This window comes from Electrona antarctica, assembly GCF_951216825.1.
Source record: "Electrona antarctica genome assembly, chromosome: 15".
In the NCBI taxonomy this organism is placed as follows: Eukaryota; Metazoa; Chordata; class Actinopteri; order Myctophiformes; family Myctophidae; genus Electrona; species Electrona antarctica.
The window spans coordinates 44,338,147-44,364,445 of NC_136796.1; the positions used below are offsets into that span (position 1 = coordinate 44,338,147).

Here is a 26,299-nt window from a genome sequence, read left to right on the forward strand (position 1 = left end):
AGCAGACCTACAAGCTCATAGCGCGGCACTCGGTGCCGCGCTATGAGCTTGTAGATCTGCTATTTTTCAATAGCTAAAGTATAACATAATGCTTAATTCACACAACACAAGACCTCAGAGGGAAATCTGGACATGAGTTTACTGATCTGAACTCACTCTTTGTGGGCACTAACAGAGGAACTTTGTGTATATGCCTACGTGCCTGCCTGTTACTTCTGAGAGAAACGGAAAGCTCCTGTTGTATGAGTCAAGGGATGTTGTGTTCTGTGTATTGCATTGGAAAATGAGCAGAATTGCAAAGTAGCACGTCCTACATATAGCCTATATCATACATCAATTCACTATATTGCCCCCTGCAGGATGACGAGTGCAGAAATAGGTTAGCATGGATGATAACCTACTGTTTAATTACATAACATTTGACCCCTCACCATTTTTAACTGCCCCCCCTCACTCACTCCATCCTGGCTGGCACCAGCCTGACTGACTAGATTAGAACAATAATTGTTCCCAGTGGAAATGTCCTTTTTCCACATGATTTTATTTACCTATACGCGTTCCGGCTAGTAGCCCTTCCTCAGACTTTCCTGACAATGCTCACGCTATTGAGTGCTGGCATTTTCTTCATTCTATAATGCATTATCGAGCCTTGCACCTATAAGGATTTCCTCCAACCTGGAGTTAGTTGCGGGTTGTCTGCCTCGCCGCAGTACTCTTCTCTTCTCTGCTTGTTATCCATTCTAGTTATCCTACTATATGATTAACTAGTCACTGCCTGCTATCATTCCATGGACACCAGGTGAATGCAGCCTGGCTGGTAGGATGGAAAACTAGTCAGTAACTACTACGGGCCCTGGGGAAGGAAAATGGAAAGAGCCATGGTGTGATGTGTGAGCTGTAGTTGTGAGTCTGTCCAGCAGACGGCAGCAGAGGGTTAAATAACCAGAAATGGATGAACAGGTGGTCTCCAAGCTATACATGATGGGATTAGCGCCATCAGCATCATGGAACGTCTACACATGGAGAGACCCTGCAGTGAGAGTCAGAGGACATCAGTCAGGCGGTGATGCAGTGTCTGCTTATTATGTGATAGCGTAGTGTAGTTGTTTATTTTGGCTTGTTTCCTAATTTATTACTATTGTTTTTTTTGTGGCTTTCGCCTTTATTTTTGTATTATTTTTGTAGAGGGACAGATAGAAAGTGGGCTGACATGAAATGGGGAGAGAGATGGAGGACACACACACACACACACACACACACACACACACACACACACACACACACACACACACACGCACACATGCAGTAAGGGCCGTCGGGATCGGGAGTCGAACCCGCCCGCGGCACACACACTGCCAGACTGGATTACCAGCCAAGGTGCCTGGACCGCTGAGCCACGGCCCAGGCCAATGTTTAAAACCAGTGGTTCTTAAAGATTTTCATGACAAGGACTCCCCAGATTTTGTCTGCAGAGCTGCCAGCCACCTGACAATATTTTGGGACTCCCCCATACCAGATTTGTGTTGTTAGGCCCGGACTGCTATTCCAGCGGTGCAGGAATAGTTCCGATCCCGACTGCTTGTCACTCCCCATCTCTCCCCCAGTTTCCTGTGAGGCCTATACTGTCCTGTCAATAATAAAGCCAAAGGCATAAAGTTTATTAATTTTAAATAGTAATGTCTAAAAACAGCGATATGTACAGGTATGTACATATCGCGTATGTACGTATTACTGTATGTTGTAGTATGTAGGCTAAAATAAAAATAAAAATATATATATTAAGGATTAAAGCAATAGTTTCTGGGTTAGTGATTGTTTGTTTTTCCAGAGTATTCATAATGATGGGATCAACCGATCCCATGTGTGTGTGTTGTGTATCTAATGTGTACACAATGCATAGTGACACATGTGGAACACTACCAACCCTCTGTGATTAAATAAAGACAAACCCCATGAACACATTGATTGATTTAGTATGCATGCTTACACAAATGTTTTGCATGCATAGGCCTACATACATTTTATTTAACCAGTAAAAACACATTGAGACTGAGTCTCTTTTACAAGTGGGGAACTTGGCCAAGAGGCAGAAATAAAATGACACTTCAACACTAAATCATAAATGCCACATTTTGGAACAGCAAATAAAACCATCCTATAATACACCTCAAAGTACCTAAAAATACAACACATCTGACATCACCACCAAAGTCCTAATCTTTTAGTAGCAGGGAAAAATACACAATATACAGAAATATAAACAGAAATAATAAATATATAGGCATGAACATAGGCTAGTACGGTACATATCCAATGTGCAGATGTTGGACTGTACATCTAAGATGATCCTTTTAACCCATTTTGGGCGGGAACCCCTTTTGGTGTTTTAAACATTATGTTATACTTTAGCTATTGAAAAATAGCAGATCTACAAGCTCATAGCGCGCCACCGAGTGGCGCGCTATGAACTTGTAGGTCTGCTATTTTTGAAAAATCGTTAAAATGTGCCTCAAATCTTTCAGAAAATTGTCACGATTTAGAAAACATTTTTTTAGTAGATGACAATTCACAATTTACAATTTAGGCCATTATCCAGAGTGCAAGTGCAAGATTGCAGTAAATGGCATGAACCCTATAGGGGGGGCTTCTCTGTAGAAGAGGGGTACTAATTGGCACCTCAGGGGTGTAACTGATCCCCCCCCCTCTGGCCTGGTCTCCTCTCAGCCATGAAAGCCTTGTATAAACCTCACACCATGGACTGAGGCGTCATCACTCTACTCCGCAGTGTTGTTTTTGGCAGCGAATTTCGGTTTTAGTTTAGTCATAGTCTTTGGAATAAAACTAGTTTTTGTCATATTTTAGTCACCTGGAATGTTTTAGTGTAATAGTCTAGTTTTAGTCGACTAAATGTCATAAGATTTTAGTCGACTAAATCTGCAGTTCATTTAGTCGACTACAATGTATTTTGGCGGGCCTTGATGCCGTCGTACTAGCTCATTTTACACTTGTTGAAAATAGCCGATCTACAAGCTCACAACGCGTTGTGCTGAGCTTGTAGATCTGCTATTTTCAGCATGCAACCAAGTGTAAAATGACATATACTGGATCTCTTGTCCACTAGTCCCTTCCTAACATTTTAGTCTAGTTTCTATCTGTTGACAAATTTGTCAATACATTTAGCTTAGTTTTAATAATAGTTAATAGTTTAATAATAGCATAGTTTTCATTTAGTTTCCAGTTTAGTTTCCGTCTGTGGAAAAAGGTAGTCGATGAAAATTTTTCGTCTTAGTTTTAGTCGACATAAACAACACTGCTACTCTGTTGTGTGGTCCACATCTGGTCCGTTCACTTGTCATTGTCTGACCTAACCTGAACTTTATTGAGTTTCAGTCAACACAGTGATTTCAAAAAGTAATACGTAACCACAGTAGAGAGTATATGTGAAAATAGCACCACACTAAAAGTGCTGTGTGAAGAATCTGTTTTGGGGTGAATGCATCGTGACAACTAATGTTATGACTATCATCTGTGTAGTGCACAGCACTGGTTCTCGGTGTGGGGTTTGGGGACCCCCAGGGGTCCTTTGGGGTGTGTGTGTGTGTGTGTGTGTGTGTGTGGGGGGGGGGGGGGGGGAGTTCCAGAGGGTCCTCAGCTAAATGATTGATAGTTAGGAGCCAAGTGGACCCTTACACGTCTCAGAGTACGAATTTGGCTCCATGTGTATACAATCTCAGATTTGTTTAGTAAACACAGGATTTTACAGGATTGTATATTGGGGTCCCAGAGATTAAAATTATATCAAAGAGGGACGTCTGCTGTGGCCTAATGCATATCAAACTCTGGATCCTTAATTGACATTCAAAGCTGCTGTACAGAGGCCTTCAACGAGCTCGTTAGTGCAGTCATGCTTTAACCAAGGTAAAGGTATATTGTGATATTGGCAGTGGGGTAATCGAGTGGAAGTGACGGGACTTACTTGAGTAATTAAAAAAACACATGCTCGGCTACAGACCAGAATCCAACATGTCGATAGAGGTGGGAGAGAGAGAGAGAGAGGGAGTGCATCAGATTTTTCTGGAACATTTCATTAGATATAGTAGTTTATCAATCCCAGGATGAGATGTAAGTTTCATCTTATTTCATTAGTATTACACAGAGAAACTGAGAGGCTTGAGGTGTGTGTGTGCGTGTACGTGCGTGCGTGCGTGCGTGCGCGTGTAGGGTACTGTACACAATGCAGCGTGTGTGTGCAATGCATGGAGCTAGGGAAATACAACATTTTTTTTTTCTTCTTCTCCTTGCTCATTTGTGCACCATGTGTGTGTGTGTGTTCGGGTGCATGTTAAGTGCATGTATTAGTGGCCTTCTGCTTGTCTCTGCTCCTCTCCAGGGAACGTGTCTGCCTTCGTGTTGTCATCTCACATCACCACCAGACGGTCTAGCTGTGCACCTGCTCCTTAAACCGGGGGGGTTGTTGGGGGTCACCCGGAAGGGTGGTGGTGGTGGGAGGAGGAAGACAAGGAGAGAGGCGGGGGAGGGGAGGGGAGGGCTGGCTGAGTGTCTGAAAATGCATGAGTGCCTTTGTGTTATGATGGGGGAAGGAGCCAAGGAGCCAAGGAGAGGAGGTGTTTCTGCAGGGATTGTGTGAGTGTGCGTTTTTTGGTGAATCAAAGAGTGAGAGAGTGAGAGAGAAAGACAGGGAGAGAATGAGAGAGAGAGAGAGAGAGGTGGGGGTGGGTGCCTGACTGCCTGCCTGTCACATGCTAGTAATAGTGTGGTAAAAGCAACACAAACCTGACTGTAAAGATTGCTGAGTGCACAGAAACTGATCCATTGTGTTTCAAGCAGACCGTCCCCCCCGTCCCCCCCCCCTGAGAACAACATGGCTAAAAGTGGCTTAGATATGCCAATTAAAACCACACTGTTGTATCCTCAGAGACCCCAAGCCCTGTTCAAATCTCTCTAAACTCATACCAATTGCCCTGGCTAGCTTGGCTTAGCAATCTTCCACCGTAGTCTGAAAAACCTACCTCTTCAGACTCCATCATGGCCCTTGCCCGATAGCCCCGAATTTTGTATGTAGACTTATATAGCATTTGTATGTAGACATAGCACTATAAAGTATACATGCTATAGTTCCATTATATAGATATTCTACTGTTACGTTCTTAGCTTGCGTATGATTTTTGACAACTACTTTTTCTGTATGTAATGTATTGCCATGCTTTTTGTTCTTGCTTAATGTAAGTCGCTCTGGATTAAGAGCCTCTGCTAAATGCCTAAATTGTAAATTGTAAGTGGTACCCACACTTGGCACAACGTTACTTCCAGCTGTGGTAGCAACCGTATAGCATCCTCTCCAGACTCCAGGTCACGATGCTTTTGTTGCCCGAGCGGTATTTATTATTAAGGAGCTCTACTAGCTTGACTTGTTCACCACCAAACCACGCCATGTCTCATGATGCGCAGGAAGGAACGGAAGGCCTACAGAATGTAGCTGGTCTGCATGGTGCATTGCATTACATAACAAGTGCAACAGTCTTTTATGCACTATAAAGTGCATGTTGTTATAAATGAAATACATCATAAGCTATACATTCGGTAACATTTCCCAGCTAGCTCAGTTTCAATGTAATCCACTTTCTCTTCCTTTAACCCATTCTGGGACGGGAACCTCTTTTGGTGTTTTAAGCATTTGGTTATACTTTAGCTATTGAGAAATAGCAGATCTACAAGATCATAGCACGCCACCGAGTGCCGCGCTACGAGGTTGTAGGTTTTTAAACGTGAAAATGTAGCGCAAATCTTTGAATATATATTATTTTCAGAGCGAACACTTTTTACTCAAATCTTTGCTTCTGGGGGGGTCCCTGGAAAAACATATTTTCAGATGGGGGTCCACGGCCAAATAGGCTACAGATAATTCTGGGGGTCCTTGACATGAAAAAGGTTGAGCACCAACATAGAAACATGAGGTTTTTCAGCAAACTGTTATGAATTAGAAGACATTTTGTAGAATCTGGTGTCAGTCCTAAATCGTTTAGGGAAAAAACCAAAATGGAACATGTGTTTCCATCCACTATCAATGGGAAACATATGTTTCCATTCACTATCAATGGGAAACATATGTTTCCATTCACTCTATCAATGGGAAATGGACACATTGATCTCCATTGCATGGGATGGGGACACAGTTTCTGTCTCCTTGGTAACGTCGCTGCCTTAGTGCAGCAGCCTTGGCGCTTGCTGTCGAACAGCAGCTCTGTGCAACGTGATTGGATTAGCCCGGTCCCAGCACGTCGCCCATTGGCTGCTGCTATAAATACAACACAGCCTCATTGCATACGGACGGAGTCCCCCCACTAGCTCTCTACTATACCTAGGCATGGATTTTTTTTCCTCCCCTTTCTGATAGATTGGATAACACACACACACACACACACACACACACACACACATGGACTTAATGCTACTTTGTGAAACTGTGACGCTTCTTATTCCATAAAGGATTGTATTTATTGTTTTTTGCATCTTGATGAAATAGAGAGCCAAAATAAGGTAAGTCCAAATAACGCGCTAGCCGCTCCATCGCGGCCAGATGGGTGTTATGTGTTATTATTGTACAGCGATGATGAGAAATGTGTTGACATTTTTTTATTTATTTTTTTACATTCGGCGCCATTTGCAGACATGCAGTCCCTTTAAAACGGCAGGTGCGTCGCTTTCTACCGCCGCCCCTTTATGTTATTGTTGGGGGTTCGAATAGAAATACGAGAGATTATTTTGGATATTGCATGGCTACCGTACATAATTGTGATTTTTTATTAAACATGTCGTGCGCGGTGAATAATTGGAATGGTATGAATTATGAAGGAATCTTTATCACACTGTGATAATATTATTGGCTATCATCACTGAATCTAGCGAGCAGAAACAAACCCAACAAAAGAACGCTATATCTTTTTGGTTAAACAGTACTGGCGCTTATTGCTAGGTCTGGTCTGGTGCATTGGTATAAATTGCGCGGACGCGAACAATTTGCCTACTGATTAAAATAAATAAATAATGTGCGCAGTGTGTGTGTGTGTGTGTGTGTGTATTAGTCAGTATAGGCAGCGCTGCTTTTTGATGTCATTGTTGCCACCAGGACAACACAACAGCCTGGCGACGAAGCTATGGTTGTAGAATATTCTATAGGCTATTTGGAAGTAGCTTGAATTGCTTCTTCAATCAATATTTCCATTCATTTACAATCACATTAGGCCTATTGCTTTCTCTCTCTCTCTCTCTCTCTCTCTCTCTCTCTCTCTCTCTCTCTCTCTCTCTCTCTCTCTCTTTAACACTGCCTTTGTCTGTTCGTGTATCTCTAACAATGAGTTATATATAGGCCTATATATATATACCAGTGCAAATTAGATGTTCTTATTGACATAATAGGCTATAGTTTTTAATAGATTTCACTCTCAAGCCTCCAAATGAGGGACAGTCAGTCACATTCATATAACCCTGACTGTTGGCAGATATATATATAGTCCTACTTTATAATGTTATCGATTCGGAAAGAGATAAGATTATTCCAATTCAAAGCAATAATGGGCCAACGGAATGAGTAATGAGTACAGGAAGTTGCATTGACCCTGGGGAGATGCTGCTTGTGGCTTTGTTTGAGAGAGTGAGAGAGAGCGTGTTGTGTGTGTGTGTGTGTGTGTGTGTGTGTGTGTGTGTGCGTGTGTGTGTGTGTGTGTGTGTGTGTGTGTGTGACTGTGTGTGTGTTTTGAGAGTGTGTGCAACTGTGCACACAAATGTGCGTGTGTGTGCGTGTGTGTGTGTGTGCGTGTGTGTGCATGTGCGTGCGTGCGTGCGTGCGTGCGTGCGTGCGTGCGTGCGTGGCGAGGTGAAAAGGAAAGTAATATTATGGAGAGAGAGGGTCAGAGTGTCACCAGCCTGTTACTGTTGGGTTGAAAGCCCTGGGGAAGGCGGTGGCTCAGGGGTAGAGTGGCCGGATGGTAACCGCAAGGTTCCCAGTTCGAACCCTGTGGGCTCCGCCCCAGAGTTAGTGTTGAAGTGTCCTTGAGCAAGACACTGAACCCCTAATTGCTCCTGATGTGCAGGTTGGTGCCTTGCATGTTTTCCTCCGGCATCGGTGTGTACTGTGAATGGGTGAATGTAAAGGCGCTATATAAATTCACCATCTACCATTCACCAAAGCCCTATGGTTGACCGCCCGGGGTGTTAACAAAAAGTTCACCATGCAATGCATGCACATCCAAACAATAAAGTCCCAGCTGCTGGACTGAAGACGACGTTTATAATATGAAATATAGAAACTGCACACACTGGATCTGTGCCGATCATGCCCTGATTGCCCTCAAACATGGGGCTCCATTTTCGTCACCGCTAAACCCCTTAATATCCCTAAACTTCTTTGCCTTTTTTTTTTTTTTTTTTTTTTTTACAATTTTGAAAAACATTTTTGAATAGTTCAACTAGTCAATCTATGAATCTACATTGACACGTTGTGAGTTGTAGACTGGCAATTTTAACTATTCAAAAATGTTTAGCAAAATAGTAAAAAAAAATGCAAAGAAGTTTAGGGATAAGGGGTTTAGCGGTGACAAAAATGGAGCCCTAAAGGCTCATTCATAGTCTGGATTTTCGGTGATGAGGTGACCACCGTTCCGGTGGTGAGGTGACCACCAGAGCTGAAATAACGTTGAGCGGTGGTGAGTAAAAACAGAGAGAAGGGCTGGAGCGGTGGCGGTTCGTGACGTCATGTTGTAGTTCGGTGGTCACCTCACCACCGAAAATCCAGACTATGTATGAGCCTTGGTTGTTTTAATTGGTTAACACCACCAAGGTGATGTTTTGAAGTGTATCACAGGAAGAGCCTTATTAGGTCTGAGTCAGAGGAAGAGCGTGGTATGCCTCGAGTCGAAACGTCACCTTGCTTGGTGACAAGTCATTATTCTAGCTGTGTATGGGTGGAGAGAAACGGGTTCGATTTACCAGCCCCGGCTATATGTTGAGGACTGTCAGACAACTCTTAGAGTGAATTTAGAATATATATTTATTGAGCATAATTGAGCATAGATATATATGAAGCATAGATTGGCGTCAGGGCTCTGTCCCTGTTCATTCCCTGTAACATTAACATTTTAGTTAAATTATAAGCCAAGTAGAATTACAGGGTAATGAATAAGACCCCCATGCAGGGGGGATCTAGAAACAGAGCCTGTACACAGGTGGATGCTGGGGAGGTGGTGGGGTTTGCAAAAACCTCATGAGCAGCAAGTTAGCAGCAAGCGAGGCAGGGAGACAGCAGCAGCAGCGGCGCATACGACCGCACAGCAGGAGAGAAGCCAGGAAAGAGCAGGTAGGCAGATAGGTTTAAATAGCCGCTCTGATCAGGTAAAGAGAGCATGAGACTAGTCACATGATCAGGTAAAGCGCGCTCACGAGTTGCCTGCCTGAACTAGCTCTGCAGGCTTCGCATCATGTGTCCATGAGCGAGACAGAGACACCCCTGCGCGATGAACAAGGTCTACATCTTTGTCCATCCCGGACGTAACTTGGAAAGGAAAGGGTCTGACCGAACGGTCTCGAACTTGGCGTGTGTGTGTGTTTCATATGACCCAGAGGTATATGCCCCATCGACCAGTGTTGGTTTTTGGCAGCAAATTTCCATTTTAGTTTTAGTCATAGTCTCTTGAATAGTTTTCATTTAGTTTTCCTCACACGTTTTAGTCACCCCGATTGTTTTAGTGTTTTAGTCTAGTTTTAGTCGACTAAATATCATACGATTTGTGTGATGTGTGAATGTATCTTGGCGGGCCTTGATGCAGTCGTAAATTTGACTGTTATTACACTTGCTGAGAATAGCCGATCTACAAGCTCACAACGTGTCGCAGCGTGACGCGTTGTCAGCTTGTAGATCGGCTATTTTCAGCATGCAACCAAGTGTAACATGACTTGTGTCTTTTACTTATACTGGATCTCTTGTCCACTAGTCCCTTCCTAATATTTTAGTCGTAGTGTTAATCATCATGGCTTAGTTTTTATTTAGTTTTTATGTCGTTTTTGTCAGTGAAAATAGTTTTTCCTCTTAGTTTTAGTCGATTCGAAATCAACACTGCCACCGATCAACCCAATATCTGTCTGAACGCGGGTCTGCACAGGATCCATCGGATTCTGCAGACAACGCAGCGATACAACGCTGTGTGTTTGGCTGGGCGCCTCCATAGCGTTTCAGGGAAGCCTGCTGTGCCCATATAGCACCAATGTCCATTATTATGTGTTGCCCGAGTGTTCGCAGTGTTAGTCAATATCTCTGAATGAACCACATTGCTTTATAGAGGCTTTTACTGACGATATCTCCTGTTAGGTCTTGCTTTGACATCACCCTAAAAAAGTCCCAGGGTCTTTTGTTCTGTGTTTTCTTCTGACATGACTTCTCATGACACATTTTTGAGTGGTGCTAGGGCTAGCCACTCCTATGTGGAGCTACAGTGTATGTGTGTATGTATGTACACATACACACGTGTATCATGTATGTGTGTATGTGTACAGTACGTACATGTCTGTGCTGCACACACACACACACACACACACACACACACACACACACACACACACACACACACACACACACACATGCACACCAGGGAGGAGTACAGTACATATTTGAAAAGATATGCCAGAGTCCCCCATAAGAGAATATTTGTATGGCTCTAGCAGTGATTTTCAACCCGTTTAATTTCAAGGACCCCCAGTTTGACATGCATTAGTCTACGGACCCCCATTTAATAGCATTTTTATCTCTGGGGACACCCAATTTATATTGTAAAATCAATGCTAATTTAACTCAAAATGGAGCGTACAAATGGAACCAAATGTGGTTCCATTTGTACACTCTCAGAGTTACAGACCCATAAGGGTCCATTTGGTGTCCAAATTATCATTTAGCCATGGGGACCCCCTGGAACTCCCTCAAGGACCCCTGGGGGTCCCCGGACCCCACTTTGGGAACCACTGGTCTAGGCTGAAGAAGGAGAGAATGAAGGTGATTATCCCATTTTGACCTGAGATCAGATTCTAAAAATGTCTTCTACATCCTGACAGTTTTCTGAAAAAGCTATGTTTCTATGTCAGTCGTTCTTTGATTTTTCAAAAATAGCAGACCTACAAGCTTGTAGCGCGCCACTCGGTGGCGCGCTATGAGCTTGTAGATCTGCTATTTTTCAATAGCTAAAGCATAACATAATGCTAACACCAAAAGGGGTTCCCGCCCAAAATAGGTTATTGACTCTGACTGAGGAAAGTGTCTGGAGAAGAAAAGGATGCGTCTGAGTGCTTCTGTTCTGTGGGTATACGGCTGTCTTGTGGGTGACCTTTTCATGTCTAGTAGGATGTAATGCTGTAACCATAGCGACCCGTCTCTATACCCAGCATGCCCCTGGGTGGTTGGGGGACATTAATATAAGTGCAGGGGAGCGGCTGAACTTACAGGGCCCTATTAAGCAAGTGGAATCTAATTACATATAATTTTACAGTTTTTAAGACGTGGGGGCGGGTGCAATGTCATATTACAATTATGGGCCAGGTAAGAAGCGCTTTCGACACCCCGTGGTGTGAGCAAAACGGCCTTGAATTAGTCATGGGAGTGTTTAAGGGAGTTTTGAGGCTTACCCAATGAACATGTCCGTACTATTCTCTTTACGACACCAGCTGATGATGCGCCCTTTTCGGCAAGTGGTATTACATTTCTGCAGACTGGCACCATAGACATGACATGACTTTGTCACATTTGGGTTAATTATTCATATTGCACTGCATGCTGTCACCTTTATGCCTCCAAAGAACAGATCCACAAGCTGTCACAGCCATGATGTGCATAGCTTGTAGGCCTATGTCTCTATTTTGTTAAGTAACTTGCAGTTTTCATTGGAAAGTCATTACAGCGGCGCAGCCATATGCTAAGGGAGGGAGATATACGCACATCGTCACTTAATTTGTTTCTGTTCTAAGCATGAAAAACAGCTGTAAAAATCTTTATTCTAGTTGATTTGATTCATAAATGAATAACTAAGACTTTGAAATGGCACCTACCTATACCTTTCAGATCGGAATGGAACTGCGAGTAGATACGCAGCATTGGCTGGCAAATTGGCAATCCATGCGTAATGTTCCCAGAATCGTCTAACCCCCGAACATACAAGTTCGTTTGATATTGTTTAATTCGATAAAAATAGAACCATGTACCATACAGCGAATGAAAGCAAGATTCCTAAGGAATATGGGGATTTTTACATTTTAAAAAACGGTTGAGAAATGAGAGAACCATGAGTGTTTATAATATCAAATATTATGAAAGACAAACGGGCTGTGAAGAGCTCAGCTCACCATCCCGACAAGGAGGAAATATAGCCTATAGTGCATGCACGTATATGCACTGACTGTTGCACACACGCTCTTTATTTGTTTCTATTGAAAAACACCAGTAAAATAACGTTTATTTTATTTTATTTCATTCGAGTCACGACGAAGGAATGAGTTGAAATGCCATACGTGCGCCATGCGTATTGCTGCGGCCCCAATGTTATGGTCTTCGCTCGTAGCATATTATTGAAGAAGAATTGAGTCGGGTGTGATACAGCGTATGAAAGCAAACCTCCCAATGAGTATGGAGATGTTTTAATTTCTAAAAAAGGTTGAGAAATGAGCGATATATGACCCTTTATAATCTCAACGAGAAAGCCAGAAAACTCGCTGTTGCCATGTGTCATAGAAACAAGTAAATAGGTCTATAAACATACTCCCAAAAGAATCGCATATAACAGGGGTCTACAACCTATTTTAAATGAAGTGCCATGTTTTTATTTTCTAGATAGTGAGTCTGCCATATCAAGATTCCTTTTAATGACACCACATTAAAATTTCCAGCATATTTTGATTGTCCACAAATATAAAGTTCTTCCTTCTTTTTACATATTTTCTTGCACATTGTTAGAATGATCATTATAAATATATATCCCCCTGCAGTCAGAGTTCATTGTTTTAATGAATGAATGTGATGCATTGTGAGCTGGTAGATCTGCTATTTTCAAAAGTAATCTTTGAAAAAAGTGACAATTGTGGAATATTTTTGAAAAATGTTATTGAAACATTTAAAAACACAAATCTGTCATGGGGGTCACTGGCTTAGTTGGGCAAATGCATTAATCTGGGGGTCCTTGACATGGGAATGTCGCTGTGTGAGGATCACTGGTTTAAACAACATTAGGAGAAAAGCCCAAATAAGCACTTTAGAAACAAGAAAAGCAACCACAACTACCAATATTTACAAGCATCTTTGCAGAAAAAGAAGCCGCTTATAATAAACAGACATGGCAACACTCCAGCAGCACTCCAGAGCCGCTCAAGTGTAAAATGAAACAGTGCTTTTTGCTTTTAAGACGTGGTCAGACCCAGGCGGAATCGGTATGCGCTGAGTGTTTTTAGGTCAAGGGGCTTAATAGCAAATTAGCGCAAAGCGAAAATAATTAACATATGGACACTCCCCCAATGCTAAATTATGCAGGAACGTGGTATTCCATATGAGTGAGCGCTCACCACGGCTTCCATAATACGAAAAGGCGCAGAGCGAGGGCGAAATCTGTATTACCGCATGGGTTTTTCGTCTTGCTTAATAGGGCTCATAGGGTGGAAGTGGAAGAAGCGTTTATTTTATGCCGTCACTTTTGTCTCAATGCCAGCAGAGTCGGAGCGTTGGAGCAGTCTGGTTCCCACACTTTTCAGGTCGAGACCCGAAAAGGAAATTAGAAGTTTTCTTTTGTAGATCGTCTGTTTTCCACTACTTGACTTATATGATTTATGGAATTTATTGTCTCCACCAGGCCGAAGGCATGGGGAGAGAGTATGTTTTGCACTCCGTCCGTCCGTCCGTGTGTCCGTGTGTCCGTGTGTCCGTCCGTCTGTGACCAGCTAATCTCCTGCACTGTTAACCCGGTCGATGCCAAATTTTGCACACACACTCCCTGGATGCCAACGATGAACCTCTGCCCCAAAATTTCCAGAACGGCCTGTTATAGCGCCACCAGGAGGCCGCTTTGTGCAAAACAAGCTTTTGGACAGTACACCTACAGATTTTGTCCAAACATCACGCAAATTGGTACACAGTCTCTCTAGGGCCATTCAACGAAACAGGTCTTTCAGATTTCTCAGACTCCATCCTGTTTGGCTAAGATTGGCTTCCAAAGTTCGCAGGAGTGCTCAGTTTCAAACAAACTCGCGCCGGTTCAGTCTCTATCCTTCTTTATACTCTGGTTCTCACCATGGGGTCTGGAGGAGGGGGGGAGGGGACCCTCAAGGGTCCTGGAGTGGGGTTCCATGCTGGGGTCTGTTAAAATGTATCATTACACCCCTAGTAGTTCGGAACCAACTGGAAGCTTCTTCTGGGTCTGTAACTCTGAGAGTGTACTTTGGACTTACAGTATGAGGGCCCAGAGATTCAAAAAATCATACCAAACTTTGGGTGCTTGTATTTAAAAAAAACTGCCTGGGTTGTTGGTTTTCTTGCTGTGGTTCCCTTTCCTTGGAACATTTTGACTGACCCTGCAAATAGATGAGCTTCAACTTTAGCAACTCTCTCTCTCTCTCTCTCTCTCTCTCTCTCACACACACACACACACACTCACACTCACACTCACACTCACACTCTCACACACACACACACTAGGGCATTAACATAATAATCGAATAATCGATTAGTCGACTAGCAAAACACTAGTCTAGAATTGCTCGGTTTTATTGGATAAATATATATATATATCACTGGCGAATAATCGATTCCTAATCGACTAGCAATGTAGTCGAGTCGACTACCAAAATTTACGTTTGGTTAATGCCCTAACACACACACACACACACTCTCTCTTATTTGCCCTCCACCTGATCAGATGTAATTTTATGCTTACTCAGAGTATACTCTCAGGCTCAGCTCATCTTTTTCCAGAGGGTTTCAGTGTTGTATGTAATGTATCCCCCTATTTTATTGCCGTGGACTTTTGGTACAAGCATAACAAAACATCCTTCCTTATAGGCACACATAAGCATTATGTTACGCTTTAGCTATTGGAAAAATAGCAGATCTCAGTGCCGCGCTACAAGCTTGTAGGTCTGCTATTTTTGATAAAATCGTGACAATGTGGCTGCAAATCTTTGAATATAATAATCTTTCAGAGCGAACGTTTTTAACTCAAATCTTTGCTTCTGGGGGGGTCCCTGGAACAACATATTTTCAAATGGGGGTTGGCGGCCAATTACATATAATTTTTGGGGGTCCTTGACAAATGACTTGTAATATTGAGCACCACTGACATAGAAACATAGGTATTTCAGAAAGGATTTAGAATACTTTTTTTTGGGTTTTTGACGTCAGGCCTAAATGACTTAATTAGCACAGCACCCTCTTCTACCGCGATACTGTTTTTGATACACAGAATGATGCTGTCTGGAATCTCAGCAGCTGTGCCAGAAAAATCGTTTACTGGGACTTCAGAAAAAGTCTCCGCCAACCAGCAAGGCCAGCCAGCCACGGTATCGTTTACCAAAACATATTCCCTGCCAGCCTCTTATTGAATTTGGGTCAGACCAGAGCCTTAGATATAGACAGAGTTACGCAAACTGCTTCGTTCACTTCATGGTGCTTCAGTCCAATGGCGGCTCTCCTACATAGACTTCTATTGAGAATGGGGACAACCAACTGGGACAAGTCCTGGACCGGAAGTATAGGCAGAAATGCATTGGACTCATTCAACAGCCCAGCTTTAATGATCTTAAATTCCTTTTATTTTAGATTGTTTTGTAGTAATAGTACAACATAAACATTAAAGAGACTTTAGTTGTTACTGTACAATACTTTAAAACAGTTGTCGTGTTGCACACATGCTTAAAATAGCTCTTATTTCCAACTCCAGCTCGTCTCAGTTCTCAGGCTGCATGAACAGCGCTCGAGCGCTCGGTTTCTGCCCCCTCAATGTCCTAACTCTTTCTATTAGATGGCTCTGATTGGTGCGACGCGTGAATTATTGAATTTGGGTCAGACCAACCTGGCATTTTCTGGGTCACTTCACTGGCTCTGACGGTCGGGGATGGATGGGGCGTGGTTGGTTGCCAGTGTCGTTTTTTGGGCAGCAAAAATCTATTTTAGTTTTAGTCCATAGAGGGTGGAATGAAACAAAATCGCATGAAACTAAATGTCATGCGATTTTGGTCGACTAAATCTACAGGTGATTTAGTCGACTAAAATGTATTTTGGCGGGCCTTGATGGCGTCGCCTTGATGGCGACTGATTTTACACTTGCTGAAAATTGCCGATCTACAAGCTCACAACGCGTCACGCTGCGACGCGTTGTGAGCTTGTAGATCGGCCATTTTCAGCATGCAACCAAGTGTAAAATGACTTATACTGGATCTCTTGTCCACTAGTCCCTTCCATTTAGTCTAGTCTTTATTTGTCGACAAAATTGTCAGTATATTTAGTCTTAGTTTTAGTCATCATAGCTTAGTTTTCATTTCCTCTGTGAAAAAAGGTAGTCGACGAGTGCCGCGCTATGAGCTTGTAGGTCTGCTATTTTTGAAAAAACGTGAAAATGTGTCGCAAATCTTTGAATATATATTCTTTCCCAAGGAACGCTTTTAACTCAAATCTTTGCTTCTGGGGGGGGGGGGGGGGGGTCACACATTGTGAGCTTGTAGATATTCAAAGATTTGCGCCACAGCTCAAGCTTGAGTGCCGCGCTATGAGCTTGTAGATCTGCTATTTTTCAATAGCTAAAGTATAACATAATGCTTAAAAAAACACCAAAAGGGTGTTCCCGCCCCAAAAATGGGCTAAATAAGTAAAATATGAGTTATTTTTCCACCACTGTCGAGAGACGAGAGGGAGGGGCCTATACCAGGGTGACTGATGGACACATCCAGCTGTTTTCACCCTCCAACATCAGCACGGAGGAGGACCAGATGTAATCCCACGCATGCAGGCCCGATTAATTCTAAAGCTGCTTTCAATCCTTAACCCATTATGTGCGAGAACCCCTTTTGGTGTTAGCATTATGTTATGCTTTAGCTATTGAAAAATAGCAGATCTACAAGCTCATAGCGCGCCACCGAGTGGCGCGCTACGAGCTTGTAGGTCTGCTATTTTTGAAAAATCGTGAAAATGCGGCACAAATCTTTGAATATATATTCTTTCAGAGCGAACGTTTTTTTTATTTTGACGTCGGGCCTAAATTGGTTAAGCTCACTTTCAGCACTCAGTTACAATCTAGGAAGCGTTTAGACATTTAGATATGCTTCAGTGTTGTTGTTGTTGTTGTTGTTGTTTCCCCCTATTTCTTTCTTTCCCCGGCCCACAAAATGCATCTCATTGTTTAATCTTTCTTAAACCATTTAGGCCTGATGTCATTTTTTTTTTAAAATGTCTTCAAAATCCTGACAGTTTTCTGAAAAACCTTATGCGCCACATTTTCACGATTTTTCAAAAATAGCAGACCTACAAGCTCGTAGCGCGCCACTCGGTGGCGCGCTATGAGCTTGTAGATCAAAACTGCGGGTGACACTGTAGGCTGACACTGTAGGCTATGAGCTTTTGTTGACAAAACTGCGGGTGACACTGTAGTGTAGACTTGTGTTTTGACAAGTCAAAACACAATGCTCTGTGCTGAATCATTGGCGTGAGATTGGCGTGCTGTGTGTATTGTTTCAGTATCCCTAGGCTTGCATGTGCCTAGAGGGTGGCACTAGAGTAAATCAGTAGGGGGGGGGGGGGGGGGGAGAGAGAGAGAGAGAGAGCTGGGTCAGACCATATTATTGAGGATGACTCAATAATGTTATAGAATAGATGACGATGCGATAACTTATAAGAAATGTTTTTTCCGCTTATTTTTTTAATAAGCGTCTGTGAAATGTGCACACTGTATACAGTTTTCACTGTTATTATCTGAAAAAAATAATAATAATAATAATCACAACATGCTTCTGTTGTAGTTTGGTAGTGATGTAATTTTCCATAAATAGCCTATAGGCTATTCTGTCACTGTCAGTAGATATGGCCTGGCCATGTGTCATTTTGTTTACATATTTATAAAAGTCCTGTGTGAAGGCTATAAACCGGACCAGAATCAAAATGCTCCGGACCTTATAAGCGAACTTTGGGTGTGAAAGCGCCCTTGGCATTATGTATCTTTCAGGACCTTTCACTGCTTCCTCTCAGCCAGCTCTGGTCTCAGACACGGTGTACTTGACATTCCGTTCATCTCCAAAGTTGAATGTTGCCACTACTGTTGGAGCAGCCATAAACTACACAGGTTCACCCCGATGTTCTGGGCATCTTTATAAAGTTAGTGTTAGTAAAAAATAGTTATAGAATAGATGACGATGCGATAACTTATAAGAAATGTTTTTTCCGCTTATTTTTTTAATAAGCGTCTGTGAAATGTGCACACTGTATACAGTTTTCACTGTTATTATCTGAAAAAAAAATAATAATAATAATCACAACATGCTTCTGTTGTAGTTTGGTAGTGACGTAATTTTCCATAAATAGCCTATAGGCTATTCTGTCACTGTCAGTAGATATGGCCTGGCCATGTGTCATTTTGTTTACATATTTATAACAAAGTCCTGTGTGAAGGCTATAAACCGGACCAGAATCAAAATGCAACTATTTAAACATTTGGTCCTTGATCCTCCGGACCTTATAAGCGAACTTTGGGTGTGAAAGCGCCCTTGACATTATGTATCTTTCAGGACCTTTCACTGCTTCCTCTCAGCCAGCTCTGGTCTCAGACACGGTGTACTTGACATTCCGTTTCTCTCCAAAGTTGAATGTTGCCACTACTGTTGGAGCAGCCATAAACTACACAGGTTCACCCCGATGTTCTGGGCATCTTTATAAAGTTAGTGTTAGTAAAAAGCAGGTAACGTTTGAGCAGACTAACATCAGTCACTTTTCCATTCAATGTAGTAGAAGGAGGTGCGGTATTACACCGCAGCTATGTTGGCTCCGCCTACAGGAAATACGTAAGCTGCGACCATGACACCCGTTTCTGAATTTGTCTATAGAAACCACAGATAGCACATAGAAAGATCTGACCCTGACTCATGCAAACACTTTTACAAAAGAAAAAATTGTAAAAAAAAAAAAGAAAAATACAAGCCTAAATTTCTGCCTAAAGCTGAACATGTTGAAGTTTGAACTAGATTTCTAGCACAAAATATGTGGAAGTAGTTAAATGCCCCCAAAAAGTGGCTGTAGAGCACTGGTGTGTTCGCTGCGACGCGTTGTGAGCTTGTAGTTCTGCTATTTTCGGCATGCAACCATGAGTGTAAAATGACTTATACTGGATCTCTTGTCCACTAGTCCTTTCCTAACATTTTAGTCTAGTTTTTTGTTTGTTGACAAAATCGACGGTATATTTAGTCTTAGTTTTAGTCATCATGGCTTAGTTTTTATTTAGTTTTTATGTAGTTTTTGTCAGTGAAAAAAAGGTAGTCGCTGAATATGTTTCGTCATAATATTAGTTGACACTGGCGCTGTGAGCTTGTAGTACATTTGCTTATTTTCTCTATTTTCTAAAAGACACTTTGCCAGTGATGTGAATAGGTTTTCAATGTAGTGGGTCCCGGGATGCACAGGTGGTCATTCAAATGAGTCCCAAACAATTCTTATGAGTCCCAAAAGAAATCACACCTGTGTGAAGTGAGTGGTGCAACTCCGTGTGGGGGTTCGCGGGGCGGGGGGGAGGGGGATGTTCCAGACCCCCAGGAACACGCCCAGGGGGGCGGGCCGGTTCCGGTGTGCCGCGTCGCGTCCGAAACGGTTGAGAATGACAGAGTTACCGCGTGGCGGCCCCTCTACTGTACTGTAATGTACTGGCACCCCCGAAAGCATACAGTTAATACGTTTGTGTGTGCATTAGGTTGCGCACAGATGGTGAAAAACAACCATGCTGTTTTCGTGCTCATACCCAGACACCCAGACACCCACCCACACACATAGCTCCGTAAGGGAGTGGTTGCACCACTCAAAAATAATAATAATAAAACATTTTTAATTTTATTTTATAAAACAATATATAAACATATCAAATAGGCCTATACAGTATATTTTGAATGTAGGCTAGTAGTATTAGCAAGCACAACTCAGTAAGAAATACTAATAGTGGGCAACAGTGGATTTAACATAGCTTAAACCAACCAAAAGTTGTTTGCAGTTGCAATTATTGTACTTAGTCAAAATATCGGTGTGTTACACAATGTGTGTTTCCCATTGAATCGGGTCTGCTTGTCACGCTAAAACATGTTCCCCTAAATATTTCGGGTGGCAGCGCCGTTTAGTTGAGAGAGTTGCGACATCTCCATCTTCACTGCTTATTCGTGGGGCTGCATGCGTCACTGATCACTCCATTGTCGTCACTCTCTGTCTCTAAACAGCTCTAGTCTAGAGGCTGCGCTCAGTCAGAGCCAACATGGCGGCGCACAGCGCGCTGTGTTGACAGTGTTGTTACAGACTAGTGGTTCTACAAGAATAATTCCTACGTGGATTTTATTTTTTATAACGTAGGATGAGGTCGGATGCGGGCATGCAAAATGATCGTGTCCGTAGATTATTGTTTTACCGCATTTTTTCCCCCCGCGATTTCTTTTTTTTCACGTGGATTATTATTACTGTGTATGCTGAGTACACAGTACACAGTAGTCACTACTAGTCCACGGGACGCAGAGGTTGAGCGGAGGTTGCGGCCCAAAACTATAAAGTGCGTTTTGGGACGCAAAACGCAGCCTATTTACATCACTGCTTTGCAATAGCGCAGCGGTTCCCAAACGTTTTTGGCCATGCACCCCCTGTTACGTCCCGACCTAGCTGACTCACCCCCCCCCCACATGGAAATATAAATAAGCATAAGCTATATAGACATATATTTCCTATTTATCCACATATATGCAGGATAGGCTATATTCTGCATATACTTGCCATATATTGGCAAAATATGTTAATATATCTAAAATAAAACCATAGCACCACCATTAGACATTTCATGTCGCGCACCCCCTAGAAGGCGCTCGCGCACCACAAGGGGTGCACGCACCACAGTTTGGGGACCACTGCGAATAGAGGATCCGCAAGCCAGAGGCTATGGAAACTAAAGGTTTGAGTGGAGATCCTCTGCCATAGATCAGGGGTTCTCAACGTTTTTGGCCGGGGACCCCCGGAAATGCTTTGGCAATGTCTCGGGACCCCTGCCCCGCCCCGCCCCCTCCCGACCCCCAATATAAATTGACTGCTACAATAACCTTAAACCATTTTGGGCGGGAACCCCTTTTGGTGTTTTAAGCATTGTTATAATTTAGCTATTGAAAAATAGCAGATCTACAAGCTCATAGCTTGTAGGTCTGCTATTTTTGAAAAATCGTGAAAATAAAATTTAAAAAGAGAACTTTTTTTTTTTTTTTTTTAATAATTTGGGGACCCCCTAAAATAATTTGGCGACCCCCCGAGGGGTCGCGACCCACGGGTTGAGAACCTCTGCCATAGACCACCTGCTGCTGTGTGCACAGTACTGACTGCACACTGTTGAGTCAGTGGTACTCTGTGTTTGCTAAGCGTGATTACACAATGTCATCAGTCCTCCTGTACAGTTAGTACACCTGGAGGTCTGGTCGGTGCCCACGTCTCGCCTCGTCTTTTTTTTTGTGTGTGCCCTGTCAGCATTTCTCCGGCTGGTGTGCCAGCTCTTCTCAACACAGTGTTGATGCAGGTTGGCATCATCAGCTCTCTCTCTCTCCTTCCTGAGGACAGCAAGCTGTGACTTCTCTGGTGTCATCAATATCTACTGCCCAGAATGGGCACGCACGCACGCACGCACGCACGCACGCACGCACGCACGCACGCACGCACGCACGCACGCACGCACGCACGCACAAATAAGTTCACGGACTGCTTCTCAGCGAGTGACTCACTGTAAGAGCACGCACGCACACACACACACGCGCGCACATGCTTCAAACTTGCTTCTCGTTAAAAATAATTCTGTTCTACTTCAGGTGAAGTGTTATTTTGGCTTTGTGATTATTATCACTGAAAAATACATGCCCTTTGAATCACCCATGTCATGTTGAGCAAAGATTTGGACTGAAAGGAGAGCGGATTATTATATTATATATTACCCATTGTCCGAACTCCGAATGTGAGCGTGTTGATCGTGATTTGTTCTTGTCTTGCTATTTATTGTATGCGAAACATTATAAAAGTGTTTTGGAATAGGGCTTTGTGGTTGAATGAAATAGAGTTCAGTTTACGTTTTTTTGTTAGTTTGTTTGTTTGTCAAAAGGTCTCAAACAGGATTGATATTTGGTCAAAACATAATGTGTAATTTGTGGTGTAGAATGGTCTGCATAGGAGGCCTTTGCTATGTTTCACCAGTTTCAATTGAAACGGGCCTCCAACCTCATGGGGGCCTCCGAGCTCCGACTGACCGCCAGGCGTCAGCCAACCCCCCCGCCACCCTTGGTCCTCTCTCTCTCGCTCATTCGCTGCCTTGCTCTCTCCCACGATGTTAAGTTAAAAACCTATTTCCTGTTAATAACCATGTGTAAAACGTGCGGCATTGGGAGGTACAGGGGAGACACTTTATTGTGAAGGGACGACAGGATGAGGAGAGTTGTTGTTGCTGTTGTAATTGTCGAGAGCAATGGCTGCGCGTGATATTGAACAGTCAAAACTATTTATCAATGCACATGTATCAACAGAATAATTATGTCATAGGTATATATGGGGGGGCCTCATATTTGGTCTTGAAACGGGCCTCCGCGTCATCAGTGCCCATACCCGAGGCGGGGTTGGCGAAAGGGCCTTTCTGTGCGGAGTTTGCATGTTCTCCCTGTGTCCCCTAGGGTAGGTACCCTCACAAAAACATGCAGTAATCCTGGTCTCTAAACAAACTGCCTCCCCCTGGCCAGCCGGGGCGCCTGATGGAGGGGAAAGGAACTGGTTGGAAAAACGTGTTCCTTCAACGCGCTACGTCCAACCAGGGAAACTCCCCCCTGTCACGTGTAAAGGAGCAACTTGGACACTCAGGCAGGAAGGAAGCATGAGTTCAAGTCCGTTGCTCTCCCCATGTCCCCCATATATGGGGACTAGGTTGGCGGAGGGTGTGTAGAGAGCCCAGGATCACATTAGATAATTGGCACGGGGGTGAAAAAATGGGTTACAAAATCGAGGGATAAAAAAAAAAGAAACGGGCCTCCAGATTCCTAAGGCCGCCCCTGATGGTCCATCATTGGTAATGAATAATAATGAATGGCGCTGACCTCCTGAATGACCCTTTACTCCTCTGAATGCGAGCGAAGCTGCAGCTTGGCTCGCGTTCAGTGGAATGAAAGCCCAAAGGTGTTACACCCACTTCTATGACCCCTGGAACGGAAGGAGGCAGCGTCCTGGATCACACATCTTTACCACCTGCTGCACCAACATATGCTGCACTAGGAGAGTCTCTCTCTCTGCTGTGTGCTCATTGGTGTGAGCATGGCATGCCTGTATACTAGTGTTTGTTGTTGAGTGCAACCACTCCAAGGAACAGCAATGTCCATGACGTTCACCTATGCATGTTTGTTTGTGTGTGTGTGACTCATGTGTGACTCATAAGTACCAGTAGGGGCGCTGTTGTGCCAGAAACAGAGACAGAGAGATAGTATTTCACTGTTGCCTGTTAATTACAGAGAGAGAGGGGGGGGGGGGGGGGGGAGTTGCACCACTCAGTTCACACAGGTGTGATTTTTTTGATTATAACAGTGGTTTTTAACCAGTGGTCCGGGGACCACCTGCAGGTCCTTGGAAGGGGTTCCAGGTGGTCCCCCAGCTAAATGACGGAGAGTTGGTAACCAAATGGACCCTTATAGATCTTTAACTCTTCTTGACAAGCGTACAATGAAACTAAATGGACCCATAAGGGTCCATTTGATTTCATTTTAGGCTCTCAAGAGTTAAATTATTGTTAATAAACATCTTCATTACTTATGTATGAATGTAGAAGAACAAAATCTTATCCAATGACAAACAAAGTATGAAGTATGAAGAATGAATTTCTTACCAAGAATTTTCTTCGCCAATGTAAATGTAAATGTTTGTAAAGGTGTCTACTAACATATCTCCCATTAGTTTCTATTCAACCACCCTATAGGGGAATTTTTGACAGCTGCTGAAATGGTTTTCATGATGCTGAACCCATTCCAAGAATTAGTTTTGCACAAAAAAAACACTCCTTGGGCTAAATTCGGCCATAGCCACTTGCCCAAATGTGCCCAAATGTGCTGACCTCATCACATTTGTGATGACGACTATGGTCGTTTTTTAGCCCAAGGGGTGTAGTTTTGTGCAAAACTAATGCTTGGATTCAGAATGATGAAAACCCCCTAGTTTGACACGTCACATGCTACTTAAAGCATAATGAAATTTAGAACATTTTGCCTAATAATGGTTGTTGATGTACCCCAACCTTCTGCAGCTGTCAAAAATTCCCCTAGGGTGGTTGAATATAAACCAATGTGGGATATGTTAGTAGACACCTTTACAAACACATTGGTGAAGAAAATTCTTGGTAATTTATTCCCAGATTTTATTAATATCCCCTGACTAGTTGTACTATGGACTAGAAATTAGGCTTTATTCTGCAGCACAACTGATATCATAGTGACGTAGACATGGCGGAATCCATGCCCTTTGTCGTACTGGTAAGAAATGAATTATTATAATCTTTGTTTTATTTAGAGTAGAATTCCATGCTAGAAGGCTTTCTTACCTTTATTTGTAGTTGTTACGCCCCCACCAAAGAGGTCCAGGTGTTATTTTGTGCAAAAGCGCATTATTGGCTATTTCCCCTACCATAAGCCCTCAATGAATTGAATTGAATTGCATTGAATTGAATGGGGCATTGGGGTGTTGTGCTAAATTCGCTTATTTCCATTGCTCAAAAATCAATATATATATATATATATATATATATATCCCCTCTTCATAATTTAAATAGTATCCCAAGCGGCACACTTTACTACTCATTTCGATGGAAATAATAAGGTTTTTTAGCACAAAAACCCAGCCCCCATTGAGGGCTTATATTAGGGGAAATAGCCAATAATGCACTTTTGCACAAAATAACACCTGGACGTCTTTAGTGGGGACGTACTGTAACAACTACAAATAAAGGTAAGAAAGCCTTCTAGCATGGAATTCTCCTTTAACACACAATTGGATCTGTAAGTACTAAGTAGTTATGCAGTATGTGTGTTTGTATTGTTTCTTTCGGGCATCCGTGTTTTTCTTCCGGAGTCGACTGCTTTAGGTCCATGTCTGGAGGTCGAGCATTTCCTAGTTGTGTAACACCAACAACCTCCGAGATGTCAGTAGACTGCTAAATATTTATGACCACACAGATTCCCTGACAGAGGCCCTCCGGCCCTGCAGGCTGCATGTCATGTTAAGGCCCATACTGTACATGTATACTCGGGTCATTAGATTACAAAAGATCATTATAGCGTGTGAAAACGTGTACGTCACCAAGAGGAGGGCGGCGTCTGAAAAGCTAGGGATGGCCCTCTCGTGGGCATTAAATTCTAGCCCACATCACTCAGAATAGAGCGACGGTTGTATGTTTTTGTTTTTGTAAATATTGAGCTCGTTCTTGGCGACAACATAGTGAACCAACACCAGGATGGATAGAAAGAACGTCGGGCCCAAATACATTACATGGACAAGGAAAATGTTGTGAACAAACACGGCTGTGCTTAGATACTTTGTTGAACGTTATGTCTCTGCGCCTGTGCGCCGTGCAGCCGAGATCCAAGCCATTCTACGTCTTTTTGTAAACTCGTCAATCTGGGTTCCTTGGTGCTGTCTCCATGCTGGAAAGCTGAATTCTAATCTAATTCCGTTTTCTGGCTCATTCCCTCGACGTGACCTGCCGTGGCACTTATTTACTGAGCAAGTCTGCACCATTGTGAGGTCAGTTTAAAAAAAGGACGTATACAAGCACACTGGATAGTCGCTCATGTATGGCTCAAGTATGGCGGCCGCTACCACGTGACACATATGTTGACGCCCCCTCCAGGAGATTTTGGTACACACTATAGGGAGTGGACAAAATGGAGGGGGAGAGAAATCTCACACATTTTGTCTGTGCATTCTTTTTTTAAATCTCCATTCGGTTGTTGACTGTTCCAAATCCGACGTACATTACTGCTAGGG

At 43.1% G+C, this 26,299-nt stretch overlaps 1 protein-coding gene across 1 annotated transcript in view; it reads left to right on the forward strand.

The window, feature by feature from the left end:
• The first annotated feature begins 6,435 nt into the window (after positions 1-6,435).
• The window catches only part of LOC306938894 (protein 4.1-like), a 91,214-nt gene continuing 71,350 nt past the window's right edge, over positions 6,436-26,299 (forward strand). Inside the window, exon 1 of the mRNA XM_079523257.1 lies at positions 6,436-6,558. The gene's annotated coding sequence lies outside the window, so the exon portion shown is untranslated. The remainder of the gene's footprint in view (positions 6,559-26,299) is intronic.